This window comes from Hyla sarda, chromosome 4 (assembly GCF_029499605.1).
Source record: "Hyla sarda isolate aHylSar1 chromosome 4, aHylSar1.hap1, whole genome shotgun sequence".
Lineage (NCBI taxonomy): Eukaryota > Metazoa > Chordata > Amphibia > Anura > Hylidae > Hyla > Hyla sarda.
In genome coordinates this window covers 356,037,587-356,058,375 of record NC_079192.1, presented here as the reverse complement: position 1 = coordinate 356,058,375, position 20,789 = coordinate 356,037,587, and positions in this window count along the sequence as shown.

Here is a 20,789-nt window from a genome sequence, read left to right as displayed (position 1 = left end):
ATGCAACATTTACTCTCTACACAGACGGGTCCAGATATGCTAATAAAAGTGGCAACTTCCACACAGGATACTCAGTGGTTAGCCCATTCGAGGTTCTGCGAGCAAGACTACTCCCTCCTCGTGTTTCAGCATAAGAGCAGAACTCATTGCCTTAGCTGAAGCCTGCTGCATTTCAGAAGGACCAACTGCCAACATCTACACGGACTCTGCCTATGAGCATAGAGTATAGAGCAACGAAAGGCAAGAATGACTGTAATCAATGCACACCCAAAAATCAATATTTAGAAATAAATTCTTTATTAGCAAAATATAGAAATCAATATCCAAACAAGAGACATTTAAAATCAATTAAAAATTGCTCGCAAGGAGCATGACACAACATGGGAAAGGGGCCATGACCCCCCTTTCACCACATCCGTCCCCTTATATACCAAAATAGGAATACAATATGCAGTGTGTAATACACTACACCCCTGTCTATGTTGCCTATAACACTTAAATATACAATAGAAGTGCTTCAATCACATCAATACATAGAATATAAATATAGACTGTAAATAATGTTAATATTCCTAAGATGTAAACAGCTAGATGGTATAAAAATAAACAGGCAAACCACGACCAGACAGAGGAGCAGAGATGCAATGATGCAAAAAGAAGGGGGACGGAGTACAGGAACCCCACGCGTTCCGTCACTGTGTGACTCCCTCAGGGGTGTTGTGTCCTGGTGTCTCCATTGTACATTTATACTCATATTCTCATTACCTGGATGCTGGACAGGTGAACACGCCATCCGCCATTGCACGCTGCGCCGCGACCATCTAGAACTTCCGCCCCACTCTATGCCCCACTTCCTGTGCTTCTGTCATACATAGCGCCGAGCATAGCATATACAAAGGCGCTGCTTCCGCTCACGTGACCTGATGCGGTCACGAGTCGGATCATGTGATCACATATTTTCGCGCAGGCGCATACACCATTCCAAATTCACAAGCGCATGCGCATTAGTAAATGTTTTATAAGGCAGGTATGGAAAGAACGGGCACTGGATGACAAATCGGCGCATGCGCAATGGGTGCTTGGGAAAATATATACTTGTGAATGATTGTATGTTACCTTAGTGGCTCTTGTTACTTATGTTTAGGCCCAGCTATATAATACTTCATTAGTACCATTACCATAATAGTGGTACAAAGCTTTATAATTACACCCTAGTTTAAATAATATTAATATCAGCACCATGTATCCAAAGTGAAAAAAATCCATTATAATTAAAGGATATGGAAAATTATAATAATAATAATAATAATAATAAAAAAATGTATTCATAAATAATAAATAAATAATAAAATATAAAAAGTGTTAAACATATATATATATTTAATAATTATATATTCTCTACATGAGATTATTTAAAACTATACAAAAAAAGTGTATATACATATATTTGAATGTGATAAATACGTGATTTATAAGGATATATGAAGTAAAATGTGCATACATATGTCCATACATACATATGAATACACATGCGTGCACATATATACACAAAATGAATAAATAAATATATGTAATTAGTAAGTGAAAGCTCAATAAAAATAAATATATATATATACACATTTAGTGAGTGTATAATATATAGCATACATATGCGTATCCGCACATATATGCACTCGGTTATCAAAAATTCACACCAATAACAGTAAATAATTCATAGCCGATAATGGATAACATCTATAAATATTGTTATCCATATAGGCTATATCCCATCCCCTATCATGTTATGATATATAGCCAAACCTCATATATGATACTGTGTATATCTATGGGTCGTTGGAAATCCAATCATAAGGAGCATAGCTATCACTCCACAGAAAAGCTATGTAGTCACCCCATAACCCCTTAGTTACCATATTATATAGAAATCCCACCAAGCACTTACATGGCAAGATGCGCGAACCACATCCAGCATCCAGACAAAAGACATGCAACAAAAGGATATGTATGCAACAATAATAAATGTAGCTAATAAGTATTCATGAACACATGCAATATACAGAGCTCCAGAGATGCCTTTTCTTGGGGCCAGGTCCACCTTTCAGCTATACGTAGTTTTGTCTCCACCTAACAAGTCCAATCCTCTACTCCCCAAAGGAAGAGTCCAGAGGATATATACCAAAATGGTAAAGTATTGGAAATGGTCCTCCTATATAGATCATGGATAATTACTGGTCCACCCACAATGGTATAAGCCACATTTCCTGTTCATCGCATATTTCCTCTTGTGCCATTCCCCAAGCCTCTTCTTCTCTTTTTTTGACACATATTCTAAAGACTATTCTTCTTGTCTAAGGGATGTCCCCCTGTACTGTATCCAGGTACTCCCAATATCCTCCACTTCTTTCAGTTAGTCATCCTCATCTAATCTCAAGACAATCATACTCTATCCCAATGGGGGATAACACAGATGCTAAAGGATACAAAAAGATTGTGTAAATATAGAGTACCCTTAGTCAATATTTGGTATCAGGATACCACCATACTACAGCTGCTACCGCCTACAACCATACTACCACCCGTGCTTAATAAATGTGTTAATGAAATGTGAAGCTACTGATGTGTGAACACATCTGATGAATTCACACATCAGTAGCTTCACATATTATGGATATATTTATTATAATAGATTATCCAGGTACGATTGTTCATTTATTATTGTACATATCCTTTTGTTGCATGTCTTTTGTCTGGATGCTGGATGTGGTGCGCGCATCTTGTCATGTAAGTGCTTGGTGGGATTTCTATATAATATGGTAACTAAGGGGTTATGGGTTGACTACATAGCTTTTCTGTGGAGTGATAGCTATGCTCCTTATGATTGGATTTCCAACGGCCCATAGATATACACAGTATCATATGAGGTTTGGCTATATATCATAACATGATAGGGAATGGGATATAGCCAATTTGGATAACAATATTTATTGGTTATCCATTATCGCCTATGAATTATTTACTGTTATTGGTGTGAATTTTTGATAACCGAGTGCATATATGTGCGGATACGCATATGTATGCTATATATTATACACACTAAATGTGTGTGTATATATATATATATATATATATATATTTTTTTTTTTTTTTTTTTTTATTGAGCTTTCACTTACTAATTACATATATTTATTTATTCATTTTGTGTATATATGTGCACGCATGTGTATTCGTATGTATGTATGCACATTTTACTTCATATATCCTTATAAATCACGTATTTATCACATTCAAATATATGTATATACAAACATTTTTTTGTATAGTTTTAAATAATCTCATATAGAGAATATATAATTATTAAATACATACATGTTTAACACTATTTATTATTTATATAATTTTTTTTTTTTTTTTTAATTATCATTTTCCATATCCTTTATTTAATTATAATGGATTTTTTTTCACTTTGGATAAATGGTGCTGATATTAATATTATTTAAACTAGGGTGTAATTATAAAGCTTTGTACCACTATTATGGTAATGGTACTAATGAAGTATTATATAGCTGGGCCTAAACATAAGTAACAAGAGCCACTAAGGTAACATACAATCATTCACAAGTATATATTTTCCCAAGCACCCTTTGCGCATGCGCCAATTTGTCATCCAGTGCCCGTTCTATCCGTACCTGCCTTATAAAACATTTACTAATGCGCATGCGCTTGTGAATTTGGAATGGTGTATGCGCCTGCGCGAAAATGTGTGATCACATGATCCGACTCGTGACCGCATCAGGTCACGTGAGCGGAAGCAGCGCCTTTGTATATGCTATGCGCGGCGCTATGTATGACAGAAGCACAGGAAGTGGGGCATAGAGTGGGGCGGAAGTTCTAGATGGTCGCGGCGCAGCATGCAATGGCGGATGGCGTGTTCACCTGTCCAGCATCCAGGTAATGAGAATATGAGTGTAAATGTACAATGGAGACACCAGGACACAACACCCCTGAGGAAGTCACACAGTGACGGAACCTGTGGGGTCCCTGTACTCCGTTCCCCTTCTTTTTGCATCTCTGCTCCTCTGTCTGGTCATGGTTTGCCTGTTTATTTTTATACCATCTAGCTGTTTACATCTTAGGAATATTGACATTATTTACAGTCTGTATTTATATTCTATGTATTGATGTGATTGCAGCACTTCTATTGTATATTTAAGTGTTATAGGCAACATAGACAGGGGTGTAGTGTAGAGATGAGCGAACTTACAGTAAATTCAATTCGTCACAAACTTCTCGGCTCGGCAGTTGATGCCTTTCCTGCATAAATTAGTTCAGCTTTCAGGTGCTCTGGTGGGCTGGAAAAGGTGGATACAGTCCTAGGAGACTCTTTCCTAGGAATGTATCCACCTTTTCCAGCCCACCGGAGCACCTGAAGGCTGAACTAATTTACGCAGCATAAGTCATCAACTGCCGAGCCGAGAAGTTCGGGACGAATCAAATTTACTGTAAGTTCGCTCATCTCTAGTGTAGTGTATTACACACTGCATATTGTATTCCTATTTTGGTATATAGGGGGACGGATGTGGTGAAAGGGGGGTCATGGCCCCTTTCCCATGTTGTGTCATGCTCCTTGCGAGCAATTTTTAATTGATTTTAAATGTCTCTTGTTTGGATATTGATTTCTATATTTTGCTAATAAAGAATTTATTTCTATATATAGATTTTTGGGTGTGCATTGGTTACAGTCATTCTTGCTTTTCGTTGCTCTATATACTGTTGTTTACTGTCAGTAGCACCCCATATATGGTTTTATAGTGGTAGAGCCCCCCCCTCCTTTCCAATTCAGAGTTATGAGCATAGAGTGGCGCTGGACTTTGGATTAAAATGGGCCTTGAGGGGGTACATGACTGCAAGTGGAACCCCTATAAAGAACTTTGAAGCTGTCAGGACCCTGATTGAAGCCTTAATATTGCCTGAACAAGTGGCAATCATCAAAGTCTGCCCCTTGCTCGAAAGTAAGCAGGGGTATACGTGGGGACAAGAAGACAGAAGAAAGGATCAGAAGAACGAGAAGAGGAAAAGGAAAACCCCAGACTCAAGACACTGAAACAGTTCCAGACTCAAGCCTTGGACAAAGGAAAGAGTATATGGGAGAAAATGGGAGCTGAACTCAGTGAATCAGACTGCCTATGGAGAAAAGCAAACAAATTTGTCTTCGCCAAGCCCTTTATCCGGGGGTGATTCCATGGGCTCATGGAGTCACCCACAGAGGAAAAAACCAAATGATCACTTCTATCAATAAAATCTACCTTGCACCAGGAATAACAACACCAGTTGAACAATATGCCAAGAGATGTGACATTGGCAACACCTGTAACCCTGGAAGAACAGAAGTTACTCCGAAGAAACACTTGGCCAAACCTTGCTATTCATTTCAGAGCTGGTATGCATATTTGGAGTCCCTGAAGTGATTGAAAGCGACCAAGGACCAGCAGTCATTGCGGATATTACGAGAGAACTTTGAAAAATGGTGGGAGCAGACCTTGGACTCCACACCCCATATCATCCCGGGGCAGTGGGAAAGCTGAACCCTAAAGAACAAAATCCTAAAAGCCAGTAAAGAACTGTCCCTTCCATGGCCAGAAGTGCTGCCCATATCTTTGGACTCTGTTAGAAACACATCCTGACAGCCAACTGGCCTAACTCCATATGAGACTCTCTTGGGAGCGGGGTCCCTAAGCTAGGATGTTACTACCCTCAGTACCCTCAGTGTGATAACAAACATTACCAAACTATCATTTCCTGCACTGTGTAATGAGTTGAAAGTAAAACATGTTGCAGTTTTACTCTTCCATTCCAGATCCAGACGCTGAACCAGGAAGTCACAATCTACATAGTTTGTCCTCGTGAAAAGACATGTGAGGGGGCCGCTGGAACCTAGATTTGAAGGTCCTTATGCGGTTCTGCTGACAACTCTGACTTCGGTGAAACTGGAAGAAAAATCAACATGGATACGCCTCATACTGCAAGAAGGTTCCTACACCATGCTCCTGATATATATCCTTTTTCGTATAAGTGGAGTGCAAACCCAGCAACCTAATCTGACTGAAATCCTCACCCTCCGAGCATCCCTAATACCTCCAGCTGTTGCGAATTCCCTGCCACCAATTGATGCTTAATATTCTTGCAGGTGGTGGCCAGGCAGAAGAAGTGAAAAACCGGATGATTCTCAGGGCGCACACTGCGGGTTACAGTGGACCAGGGATGCCGTGGAGTAGGATTCTTTTATTAAACACAGACAACGCGTTTCGATAGCGCTCCGCTCTCTTTTTCAAGTTCTTTTACAGAGATATCTTACAATCAAGTGAGATACCTTACAATCAAGTGTTTTATACATAAGAGATTTAAAAAAAAAACACGGGAGTTTCACCGGGTGGGTGACGTAACGCACCTGAAGCATCACATCCTGTTCACACAGGTAGGATGTGTGACCAATCAGGGCATAATATGGGATTATTTAAAACAATGTTATAAGATTAAATACAATAGTTTAAAACACAAGTTTTCATTAAAAGCGGAGGGTGTCATAAAGTGCATCAGAATATCTAAAAAGGGGTTAAAAGGATGTATAAGTTCCAAGTAGTCAAGTTAAAGAGAAGGACTGTTAGGGAAATGCTTTTTGGTGTAAGAGGGCATCAGAGGGTCAGAGGTTCAAATCCCCTGTTGGAGGAAAAGGCAAAACTTTTCTATTTTATTTTATTTGTTTTCAAGGGGAAGTGAATAGAACTATAAGTTCCAGGAGATCAATTTTCATTGAAGAACCTATGGACCCGTAGGTAGATAAATGCTTACTGTATAAAGATAAATACAGTAATATTCAACACTTCATTGGTTTGGAATGCATCAACAAGGTATTGCAAGATAAGGTGAGGTGCAAAAAACATTTCTGCTTTCAAGTCTGAGGCTAATTGTGGAAAACAACTTCTTTAGATATGATGGGTGCACATATCATCAGACCCGTGGGACTGCCATGGGGAGGCCAGTAGCCCCATCCTACGCAAATTTAGTTATGGGCGAATTTGAAGACAAATTTATAGGGTCCCAGCCATCATTTCCCAACCACGTAAAAATATATAAACGTTATATTGATGACCTCTTCATCCTATGGGAAGGTCCCATCGATCTGATTGAGGAATTTGTTCACAACATAAACCAAAATGATTGGAGCCTAACCCTTACGGCAAATTGGTCCACGGATAAAATAGCGTTTTTGGACCTAGAGATTACACACCAAGCATAGGAGATCGTCACATCCACTTATTTTAAAAGCGTGGACTAACAGCTATTTGGCCTTACAAAGTGGACATCTAAAACAATGGTGGACCAATGTGCCCTTGGCAATACAAACGTGTAAGAAAAAACTGCACCCGCGATGATGTCTATCTAAAACAAGCTAAAATTTTACAAAAAAGGTTCCTCGATAAGGGTTACCCCAAATCCCTTCTAAATGATGCTTTTAATAAAACTAAGATTTAACTCAGAAAGATTACCTTCCCACTACCTCAAACCCACCATTTAAAATTAAGAAAGCTACTGGAGACCATAACACCACCCCCAAGTTCATTCCCATGTATACAATGCCCAACTGAAAATAATCCTAAGAAAACATTGGCATATCCTAAGAGAGGATCCGGTAATGGGACCAGGTCTGGGGAACAACCCAGGCCTAATTTTTAGGCAAGCACCCAATTTAAAGAATATTTTAGCTCCCAGCCAACTGCGGAAACACAAAAAGAAGAATAAAAGGGAAAGTATGAAACCTTATCAAACCCAACCCAAAGGAGTGTACAAATGTGGCACAGTACGGTCTATGCTGTTCTTGTATTGTCAGCAATAAAATCGAATTTCAAAGTCCTCAAACTGGAGAAACGTTCCCAATAACACCTGGCATTACATGTCACTCCAAATTCGTCATTTATGTAATTGAATGTGTATCCCAAAAGCAATACGTTGGACGGACTACACAAGAATTACATGTGAGCCAATATCCGGAAGGGGTATCAATTACATAGCCTATCTAGACACTGTCATTCTGAAAATTCTCTAGTACTTCATCCAATCCAAATATACCCAATTGAACACATTGCAGAAGATACACCAAACAGAATTCAGACTCTCAACAATAAAGAAATGTACTGGATTTATAGATTATGTACGCTACAACCAAGAGGCCTCAACAAAGCCACAGAGGTCATACAACAATAAGAGTACTCGTTTATCCCTTCTTTTTTATTATTTAATTATTATTATTTTTATATTTATTTTATTTTCAAATTTATTATTATTCATTATTATTTCTAATTTGATTATTTATAATCTATTATTATGTTTATTCTATATTAATTCCAGTACAAAAAATGTATTCCAATCCAACTTGCTAATAAGGGGTTTTGAACTCAGGCTCTCTTATTCCAAAAAGCATTTACCTACCCACAGGACCATAGGTTCTTCTATGAAAATTGTTCTGAGGTTTGCTTTTTCCTCCTACAGGGGATTTGAACCCCCGACCCTTTGATGCCCTCTTACACCAAAAAGCATTTCCCTAACAGTCCTCTTTTTAACTTGGCTACTTGGAACCTATATATATACACCCAAGAGAAATATGGGAAATAATAACAAAAGAGTAGAATTTCCTTTTAACCCCTTTTTAGATATTCTGATGCACTTTATGACACCCTCCGCTTTTAATGAAAACTTGTGTTTTAAACTATTGTATTTCATCATATAACATTGTTTTAAATAATCCCATACTATGCCCTGATTGGTCACACATCCTACCTGTGGGAACAGGATGTGATGCTTCAGGTGCGTTACGTCACCCACCCAGTGAAACTCCAGTTTTTTTTTTATATCTATTATGCATAAAACACTTGATTGTAAGGTATCTCTGTAAAAGGAAGAAGTTATACAAAAAAGAGATTACTTAGTCCTCAGCATAACCACTCAAAAAGACTGTACCATGGATATGTAGTCCAGTATGAAAAAGAATTGTAGACTTCCAGACCAATATAAAAAATTTTAATACAAAAAAAATCAAACAATTTTAAATAATATTAAAATAATGAAAAATAAATCAAAAGAATTGCAGCCGCAGGGCCCTACGGCTGCATGTAAAATAAGTAAGAAGATTATCTGAATTATTTTATCACCAATAAAACCTTGGAAATATATCAATTTGGCTAATAGTATTAGTTATGATCGATCATGAGAACAGCATTTGAAGATGTATACAAAATTATGTGCTACACAATATAACAAAATGTAAATGTAGCAAAATGGCAAGATAAGTAGCGATATATATTCAAACAGCTGTAATAAACCTGTAAAGAAAAGAAAAAAGAAAAAAAAAAGAATTGTCCTATGTGGGTATCAGCGTCCGTTCTGAATAGATAAGAAAAATAAACAAATGTATAATGGATATATTAAATGTACAATGGATACATTGCAATGTATCTCGGGATTTAGTGCGGGGGATGTTGAGCACCTATGGCGGGGTGACAAGTAACTGGAGGTACGGCTGGAAGGACCTGCTGTGCCAAGATATTGATAAGAACGACACAGGCACTGATGTGCCACTCACCCACTCCGCGATGGAACCGGACTGATGATTGTTCTGCTCTAGCTAAAAATGGCTGGAGCACCAGCAGGTGCAACCGCCGCCGTGAGCTGCCGGCGTCTGACGTAGCGGGTGGGTGGTCACATGTCTGGCAGTCAGCTGATCGGTTGGACTTGGCCTGCTTCACAGTGATGTAACGGTTGCAATGGTTGCGGCAACACTTGAAAGCTTGTGTGAATAACAGCCAATAGAGAAGTCCCCGCACAGATGAATTCCCAGGAATGCTGGAAGATGGATCCAATAGTCCGGTATGTCTGTTAAATGGCAGACTGAATTGTCTTTTATGCAAACAAATCCCCAATATTAGGGCAGAAACGGATAAATCCGAAAATCCGGCAATAAAATAAAACTAATAGTCCAGCAATGGCAAAAAAGGACAAAAATCATAAGGGTTAATATGTTCCCCACATTAATTTTGAGGCTTAACCATTATCTCTCCAAGGTCATTTGATCTATATCTGCAAAAATAAATACCAAACGCGTTTCAGGGTATAAAGATGAGCATAAACCGCTCTAACCCCTTCCTCAGTGGTGAATGATATGGTGAGATGGTGAATTATGTGAGGTTATATATGGTCTGGAAGTACAACACCTGTAACTTAAGTAAGGTTTTTCTCAAAATATGGGATGGATTTAGTAAAAGATAAAACATGGAGAATACATCCATAGTAATTGTAGTAAATGGAAAAATTTAGAGGCAAGAATATCAGTTATAACAAAAATAAACTAAAAATGAAACATAGATAATTCCCAATATCAAAAAGTGTATAAATAAAAATACCAAAAATAAATATAAACTAAATACATATTAGTGATAATACTACTAATAAAAAGTAAAAATAAAATAAAAATAAATATAAAATATAAAAAATTTGAAAAATGTGGAAAAATAATAGTAAAAAATATAAATATAAATTAAAAAAATAAAAAAAAATAAAAAAATAAAAAAAATTATAAAAAAATTAAATATAAAAATAATAATTATAAATATAAAATAAAAATAAAAAATAAAATAAAAAACAAAAAATATATAAAAATTATATAAAAAATATATAAAAATAAATGAAAAAAATTATAAAAAATAAAATAAGAATAAAAATAAAGTGAAAATAAAAATAAAATGTAAAGATAAAGTTATTCATAAAGAGTCAGAATAAAGAGAGAGGTGCCTACAAGAATCCAAGAAGTTCTAAATTGGAATTCAATCCTCTGGGTTCCATACTATCAAATTCAAAGATGGGAATGCTGATCGTAGCGATGTGAGACGCTATCCCACGCTTTCTCCGGCAATATTACTGAAAATACTTCCCCGGATAAAAGAATTGTGAATACCGGTTATAACATGACTAGAAGCAGAAGTAAGAAGGCGAGCCCAGCGAAAGTAACAACTTACTTCTCACCGTTGCAGCAGGTAACAAGAAGCGGACAAGCCAGAATTCCCAAGCCGCGCAAGAGATCTCCTGGGACTGGTGAATCGGGACGCCCGGAGATGACGTCAGTGGCAGCCGCCGGATGCAGCCCAAGTACGGGACGTGCGGCAGCACACTCAGCCGTGAAGGACCATGGCGCCATGACCAGAAAGGGAGGAATCCCTAGAGCACCAACGAGTGAAAGAGCAGTGGTGAGGGCGCTGAAGTACCTGGAGAGTATACAGAGTATACCAACCTGGGAGCGACACGCAGAGGAGGCCAGCACTCAGCTTTCCACCCAAGGAGATGTTCGATCCCAGGAATCAACTTGCAGCATGGAGGTGAGTGTGTTGGAGGAGCCAGGGGCTGCTGGAGGATATGTGGAAGGAAAAGAACTTATGAGTCTGCAGATAGGGACAGGGAGTTATGAAAAAGAGGATGATATTATAAATAAGGGAACTATGAGCTATGAAGACATAAATCCTCAGCTATCTAACTCTGCTATAGCAACTGCCCACAGTAGACCAGATATGGATAAGATCACCATATCCTCAAATTCAACTAGACGCCCTGTGCTAATAGAAAGAACTGAGAGCTTGGTTGAGGGAGTTCCAACCTTGGCAAAATTATCAGCTCCTATTGCATTTAGCCCTGCTGCAAGAGCAACTAATAAAATGAAAACTCTGTTTCAGTCGCCATCCCCAACACACTCACAAGAGACATTATCTGTTAAATCCCCATGGAGTAATAAGTTGGAGGAAAACCACTTTGTGGATATGACTCCTGTTACAGAATTTTCCATGAGACAAATGCTGGGAGAACTACAGCAATCATTTGCATGAATTTTAAAAAATGCCGTAGATAATATTCATATGGAGATACAGCACCTAGGATCTCGCACAGCACAGGTCGAGCAGAAACTTGACAAGGTCATAGAGGTGTAGAAGGTAGCAGATGATAAAGTAAATAAATTAAGGGAGGAAATAGAGACCGTAAATGCCAAGGTTATAAGCATGGAGGACAGGTCGCGTAGAAATAACCGGTACCTGAAGAAATAAGGAATGAGCATTTAAATGGATATGTGCTAGAGTTTTTTTCCCATCTGCTACCTCAACACTCAGCTATGGACTTGACAATTGATAGGGCGCACAGGTTGCCCAAACAAAAAACATTACCAACAACTTTACCCAGAGATGTAATAATCAGAGTCCACTTTTTTCATATAAAAGAGAAAATCTTGCTGGCATCAAGAAATCAAAAGCAAGTCCCTGAGAAATGTAAAAATATTTCACTTTACGCAGACTTTTCTGCAACTACACTTGCTAAAATGAGGGTGTTCTTGGAGGGTACCAAGATTCTGCGGGAGCAGGGTATTATTTACAAGTGGGGCTTTCCAGTGAAGATCTTGGTTACGTACAAAGGGGAAAAATTTGTAGCAACAAGTGCTAAAGCATTAATGGATCTGTGTGTTGGTTGGGGCCTGATTGTACAACCCAACATACCAAAAGCAACCTTTATTGAGTTTATTAATTTGATGCCAGTATGGACAATGGTAAAGAATAAGAAAAAGAATTTGCCCCAGCAAGAGGGAACATAAAAAGAATGAAGGACAAGAGATGCAAGCTATAGGGGGGGGGGGGGGGTCATGCTGAACAGGGGATTAGTTATTTCAGGACTTGATACTTTGTATTAGTTTTTCAATGTCTGTTCTTATCTTCAATAGGCCGGATTAGCCTCAAATGTAAGAGATGGATAATTTCCATATATTCTCCTATAGGGCGTGGATGCAACTCCATGTAGAAAATATTTTTCTTTTTTGTATGACTTTGTTAAATCCTGTCTACCTATCCTTGTTTCTTTCTCTTAAATATCTCTGCCTCCTTCAAGTTGGTCTAACCCACAGTCTGTATAGCTATAACAATGGAAGAAAGCTTTGGTACTATACTCTTCTTTCATTAAATGTTAAGGGTCTGAATTCACCTTTTAAGAGGTCCTTGCTCTTCAGGGAGCTTAAGTCTCAGAAGGCGGACATTTGTTGTATACAGGAGACTCACCTTGAAGAGAGGGACCTCTTTAGATTAAATTACAAGGAGTATTCTGATGTTTCTAAACCCACAGCACGCAAGAGAGGAGGGGTCTCCGTATTTATAAAAGACTCACTTGCAGCGACTGTATCTAGTTCATATGTGGACCCAGAAGGTCGGTATGTTGTAGTTATATTAACTATTAACAATAGAATGTATACAATAGTAGCAGTTTACAGCCTGAACCAGAAACAGCATACTTAAAAAAAAAATAAAAATATTCTGCATTGTTCAAAAATCCAAGAAAGGTATTTTAATTATCTGTGGAGACTTCAACAATGCTCAGTGGCCCTCAGTGGATACCTCCAGCCCACGCCTGGTTGATGAGCCAACCTTATATGTTAAAACTCTTATTAAAAATAATCTATACGACCCACGGCGGGTTCAACACCCAGGCGAACGGGATTATACATTTTATTCCCCAAGACACAAGACCTACTCAAGAATTGATTATTTCTTGGTAGAGAAGAATTCCTTGGGACTGGTGGAGGCAACTGAGATAGGCCCAATTACATAGTCTGATCATAGCCCAATTTTGCTCAAAATTAACGATTGCATGTTTCTTCCAAGGGCTAGAGTCTGGCGGTTGAATACACAATTACTGCAACATAGTGATTATCTCCAACCAACAATAGATAATATAAAACAATATTTCTTACAAAATGACACAAAGGAGATCTCGGATACAATATTATGGTGAGCCCACAAAGCCACTTTAAGAGGGCACTTTATAAAGCAAGACATACATCTTAGGAAAAAACAAACAAAGAGTGAAATTGGTATCCAAACAAAGATAGCAGAGCTCCACAATGTGAATAAACTTAAATTTGATAAAAAAAAAGGGAAGAGGAAATCTCAAACTTAACTCGCCAATTAAAAGAACTACAGTTAAATAAACTTACCCAGGCTAGGGATCAACATAAGTTATCCCGCTATGCATATGGAAATAAAACAGGAGCCCACTTAGCAAAGCAACTAAAGGTACAACAACTCAGAAGACACATCCCTTTTTTATACAATTCAAAAGGGGATAAGGTGACAGACCCGGATGGAATTGAAAATATATTTGCTAAATACTACCGGGAATTATATAATTTAAAGGAAGATCCCTCAACTTACCAACCAGAAACAACTCATATTAAAGCCTTTCTAGAAAATATGGTGCTACCCTCCCTGTCCCCGGTAGATATGGAGGACATTTCTGCCATAATCAGTAAAGATGAGGTACTAAGAGCGATCAAAGGGTTAAAACCTAATAAAACACCAGGGTCGGATGGGCTGCCTAACGATTACTATAAAATTCATGGACAACTATTAGCCCCATATTTAGTAAGAATATTTAACGAAGTAATGGCTAAGGGCTTCTTTCCGGCAGATATGCTTAAGGCCGGGATAGTTACAATACCAAAGCTGGGGGAAAAAACTGTTGAGGCTAGTGATTTTAAACCAATTGCAATTCCAGAAACGGATTGAACGCGTAGATTCATTGACATCATTGCCATACAGGAGGGGCGGCGGACTCCTTCTCTGCCTCCTAGGAATAGAAGGTGTTCGATCGGGTTCACTGGGGGTATTTAGAAGAGGTTATGAAGAAATTTGGGTTGGGGGACCCTTTGTTAAATCGGTAATGGCCTTGTATAGCTCGCCGTGAGCAATGGTATTTACATCAGGAGCCTTGTCTGAAGAGTTTGAGATATCAAACGGAACAAGACAGGGGTGCCCTCTGTCGCCCTTAATTTTTGCGCTTTTAATGGAGCCTTTTGCCCAGAAAATATGTACATCATCCGCCATTTCAGGAATACAGGTGGGGGAGAAAAATCACTGTATTGGACTGTTTGCGGATGATTTGATGGTGTGTCTAACATCCCCCAAACAATCTTTGAAAGGGCTATTGGAAATAATAAGGGGGTTTAGTCAGGTTAGCTATTATTAAGTAAACTCAACCAAATCTGTTTTATTGGGAATTTCTATACCACCGCAAATGCAAGTTAGAATTCAGAAGGAATACCCATTTAAGTGGGCTCAGGAAGGCATACAGTATCTGGGAATAATATTGACAGTCCCCCTGACCAGAATAGTGGAACACAATTTTGCAAATTTATCTGCAGAACTTAGACAGGTGGTGAATAACATCACAAAGGCCCCCATCTCATGGATGGGTAGGATAGCTGCCGTTAAGATGACACTTTTGCCCAAGATTCTGTATATACTCTGAAACAGGCCGGTACTTATCTCGAAAAATAAATTAGATAATCTACAGAGGATTCTTCTACAATTTGTATGGAAGAATAAAAAACCGCGTATCCCAGTTAGTCTCCTGACTCTTCCTATTTCTAGGGGTGGGGGGGAGTAGGTTTCCCTAATCTACAACGCTACTATCAGGCCCAAGCATGGTGGAGAGAAAATGTATCCAGATAATGGGTCGAAATGGAAATAGTAGACTCAGCCATAAAATCAGGGGATAATATGTTATGGTCCATGCGAGTGGCTCCTAAGCTTTTTAAGGAGAGCCTCCCTCACTTGCTATTAGCTGATAAATGTCAAGATATAAAGTTGTGGGGCGCTGTGACGGCATGACGTAACGCCGTCAGCTCCGGACCTCCGGACCTGCCCTCTGGCTGCCTGATGGACCCTGCGGGGTGAATGTGTCCTCCGCTCCCTTTCCCCCCCTCTTTCCATCTTCCCGGTAAGGATCCCGACAGCGTCCGCCGGCCGGCGCAGACAGAGCAAGTGATGAAGTACCTTGTACAGATGATTCCGACCCCCTGGTATGATTGCGCGGGCGCGTCTTGGCCTTCCCGCACAGCTAGAGGGGGGCCTGATTGGCATCGCATGAGTGGTGGAGAGGGGTCACGTGAATCTGATACACATGACCTGGGCTTGGAGCATACCCGGAAGACGACGGGGAGACTTGCTACGGCACGGGATCTGGCCTGCGTCTGGGAGTGGGCTGAGCGACGGATCCCACTGTGAACTCCAAGAGCGCTCCCTGAAAGTGTCAGGGAGTGCGGCAGTTATCAGAGAGACCCGACTGTGCAGGAGAAGGGCTGAAGTGAGGTGGGTGAAATTGCGATAATTTGCAATGACAAGACTCTATGCAAATGACTGTGAAGGGGGTCTCTGTGAAGGGGGAATAAGTGACTGTGGTTTACTGTCTGGCTCGCTGGGAGTGCTGCAGGAGCGTTGTGAGGCAATAAGATGCTGTGTACTATAATTTAAGGAAAGGGAGGGAAAAAAAATAAAATAAAATTTCTTCAGACAACTAATGATGATAGAAATACTGTGATATGGGGATATCATGGCCGTGGACTGCTTTTAAGCTGGCGATAAATGAACATGGTTAATTACACCCATCTTATTTTCCCCCTTCAGCAAGAGGCGAAACTGCTGACTACAGGGAAGCACTGCGCTGTACTGACACTTGTCTGAACTGTAAGTCTGCATATTGATATTACCCCCTACCCATGTAGGCCCTTGAAGAAGGAGAGGAGGGATTTTACACTGGAATTTGAATTGCAGAGCACAAACTGACCCCAGACTCCATTTTTTTTTTCTCTTCTTATTTAATTTCTTGCGGTGTGGAAATTCTGCTAAGTCAACAGCACAGCAGAAACCCCTTAAAATCAATGGGACTCTGCTGCTGAATCTCCATGTAGAATACAATGCAGAATTCCATATGGAAATCCCATCCTGTGAATATGATGCAGCTTATAAAGACCAAACGTACCCAGTGTTACAGAAGAAAAACAGCAGATTGGCTATATAAAGCTAAGAGCTGAAGAGGAAGGGAAAAGAGAAAAAGGAAAAAATCTAATTTCCAACCAGCACACAAAAGGGCCCACAGGATCCCCATGAAAAAGCCTGCTCCGGGTCTCGCGCCAAGAATGCTCTTGGTCAAACTATTATGCTCTCAAGATAGAGACTACCTTTTAAAATTGTCAAGAGAAAAGGGAGCAATCCCAGTCGGCAACTCTAGGGTGTTCATGTACCCGGACTTTTTAAGAGATACCCAGCGCAGAAGAATGGCCTTTAATCCTGTTAAAAAGAGACTGCATGCGGCCGGCATTAAATTTTGTTCCCCGCCAGACTGAGGATTACATTTGAGGAAAGGGTGTATTTCTTCACTAGTGACGATGAGATCAGTAAATGGCTGGAGGAGAGGGGATTGCAGGAGTGGTAGGGGAAGCATAAATTATGTAGAAGGTGGTGGAGGGGGGGTCCGGAGGGAGAGGGTATAGCGCAGTTTAGAGATTCGTGGGTATCATGAGTCAACAGAGGGGGGGGGGGGTTGGGGGGAGGATGGGAGGTTGGGGGGAGGGTTGAGGCACTACCAGCTGGGATGCACCCCATAGCGAGAAGTGGAGCCTGTCGGTTCCGGAAAAAAGAACAGAAAATTTTTTATGTCTACGAATAACAGTAATAAAATATTAATATGGAATGTGAGAGGGTTAAAAAACAGGAGTAAACGGGTAGCAATATTCGATAGAATAAACAAGCATCTCCCAGCAATTGTATGTCTCCTAGAGACCCACCTGACTAGGGATTCGCTGAATATCCTAAGTAAGGGCTGGATAAAGGAAGCTTTCCATTCTACTTTTTCAGAATATTCCTCAGGGGTCTCAGTCTTAATTCATAAGGCTGTAAACATGCAAGTGTTAAACTCTCTAATCGATCATAGAGGTAGATTTGTATTTCTCTATGTTAAATGGGAGGGTAGGTTGTCTATCTTAGCGTTTACATACATCCCCCCTCCCTTTTCAACAGAAGTATTTCAAGTCTTAATGGATTTTCAAATGGATAAAGAGTTTACTGACCTTTGGGTAATGGGTGATATGAATGGCATTATGAATAAGGATCTTGACTGGCAGGGTAGAAATATGGGAAATAATAATACCCTTTTGTATAGCTGGTGTCAGGAGGTGGAATGGGAGGATGCTTGGCGAAAGTTATACCCGTACAAGAAGAAATTCTCTTGTTATAATGCCACTCACAAAACAGCCTCCAGAATTGATCACGTCCTTGTTAATAATGCAGGTCTAATTTTTACTCATAAAATAGTGTATGAGCCTGGGTGTGTGTCAGATCACGCAATGTTAGTCTGTTATATTAAAAAGGAGAGGAAGACACAGGAAGCCTCTAGGAGTATGTATATAAATCCCCATTGGTTAAAAACTGAGGATGTAACAAAGGGGGTAAGCTCCGAAATTAGAGAATTTTGGGAAATAAACAAAAGCACAGCTGATACTCTGATAGTATGGGATACACTAAAAGCTTTCTTGAGGGGGCTTCTCATTAGGAATATCGCCAGGTTTAAAAGGAAATGTAAGGAGAAGGAAAACGCGATACTGGGGAAAAAAGTGGCAGCCGAAAGCATATATGGCATTAATCCTAACTCAGAGAACTGGGATCATCTTAGAAAGCTGCAAGACCTGTACAGTAAGATTGTCCTAGAGAAGGCTCAGCACGCAATTTTTTTCAGGAAACAGAGACAATATGTTGAAACAGGTAAACCAAACAAAACACTTATGGGAATTATTAATCAGAAAGTGAAAAAAACAATTATTGGGATAAAAAATAAAGAGGGTAGGGAATGTACTAAATAGGAGGAAATAACAAGTGTGGCAACCCAATTTTACCAGGACTTATACTCGAGGGAAAGCTTTGTGTCAGATGATGAAATTGACATTTTTCTGAAGAAAATAGGGCTTCCTAGTATCAGCGAGGAAGAAAAGGTGAAAAATGGGGGAAGAGATTAGTATAGAAGAAATGGAATTTGCCCTAAAGTCCTTTGTACATAACTCTGCCCCGGGCTCGGATGGTCTGGTCTTTGAAGTTTATAAATGTTTTGGGGGTGTTACATAGTTACATAGTTAGTACGGTCGAAAAAAGACATATGTCCATCAAGTGTGCTACTGCCATACCTTTTAGAGGTTTATAATGAATCCTTGAGTAGGGGGGAGTTTTCCCCAACTATGGCTGAAGCCATCATTGTATTGATTCCTAAGAAAGGTAGGGAAAGTGGCGCAATGGATGATTTTAGGCCAATTTCACTCCTAAACACAGACCAGAAAATACTAGCTAAAATTTGGGCCAGGCGCTTGCAACGAGTGATGGATAAGCTAATAGGGAAGGAACAGAAAGGATTTATGCAGGGAAGAAATATCTATAATAATATTAGAAGAGTTTTCCTTAATATGCAGGCAAGGGGTGAGGGGGGCTCCCACTCCATCCTGTCTCTTGACGCTCAAAAAGCGTTTGACAGGGTGGAGTGGGGCTTCCTCTTTAAAATAATAGAACATATGAATCTTGGAGAAGGCTTCTTACAGGGGCTTAGGGCCCTATATAGATCCCCCAAAGCCAAAGTTAATATTAATAATATTATTTCCCGGGAGGTAGTGACGCTGCAGAGAGGAACTAGGCAGGGATGCCCACTATCACCGCTCCTCTTCTCCCTCTTCATTGAACCACTCGTGCAGTTGATTAGATCTTCCAGCTTGTTTGATGGGTTTGGTGTCGAGGGAGAGGAGGAGAAAATACTGCTTTATGCAGACGATGTTGTATTGCTTGTCACAGATCCAGGAAGAAAGCTTGTTAGCATTATTGATTTGATAAAGGATTTTGGTAAATATACTGGCTTTCAGATAAACTGGAATAAATCAGGATTATTAATGTTGTCAGGTGATAGCCAGAGCTGTCAGAGAGTGATACATGTTTTGCAGGAAAACGAGGCCCTGGAATACCTAGGAATTAAGATTTCGAGAAATATAGAAGAGTTTGCCCAGTTGAATATTACCCCATTGAGACAGAAAGTAAGAAACAAAATTCAAATATGGAAAAAGCTGTGTATGAATATGGCTGAAAGAATTACTCTGATAAAGACAGTTATTTTCCCTATGGTTTTGCATGTGATTAGAGCAGCACCGGTTTGGTTAGGGGAACACCATTTTAATAAAATACAGAGTGAGATTAATGATTTTTTATGGGATGGGAAACAAACACGGATGAAACACACATTTCTGAGTCCTCCTTTGAGTAGTGGTGGTTTGGGTATACCAAATATGCAACTGTATTATATAGCGGCACAAATTGAATACATGATAAAGGAAGATGATGTTTTAAAAGGTTTTTTTTTCTAAACTAGGTATTAGGGGGGATAGCACTTTGGAATTAATTGAAGGGGGAAGATGTATACACAGGGGAAAAATCCCCACTTTAATATGTTAGATTTTGTGATAGAAAGCACGTTAAAAGAGTGGAAAACATTCAATAGGGAATTTAGTATTAGTCAGAGCGATTACGTTTCATACTTACAAATCAAAAGCGCTTTTGAGAAGGAGAAGAACAACCCTAGATGGGCAATAAATAGACATGAGTTAATTGACTATATGTTTGGGCTTCGGTCCTCCTCGACAAAGGTATTAGGTAACTTATATAAGGGCCTAGTTAGATTTTCCGGTGAAAAATTTCCTCCAAAGAGTAGGGATAAATGGAAGCAAGTAGTAGGTCAGATCGATGGGGAAGAATGGAGGGAAGTGTTTATAAATATTTCCCAATCATCTCTCAACATGAACCATAAAACTTCTATGATAAAGCTGATACATAGGATCCCATATACGCCGGGGTTCT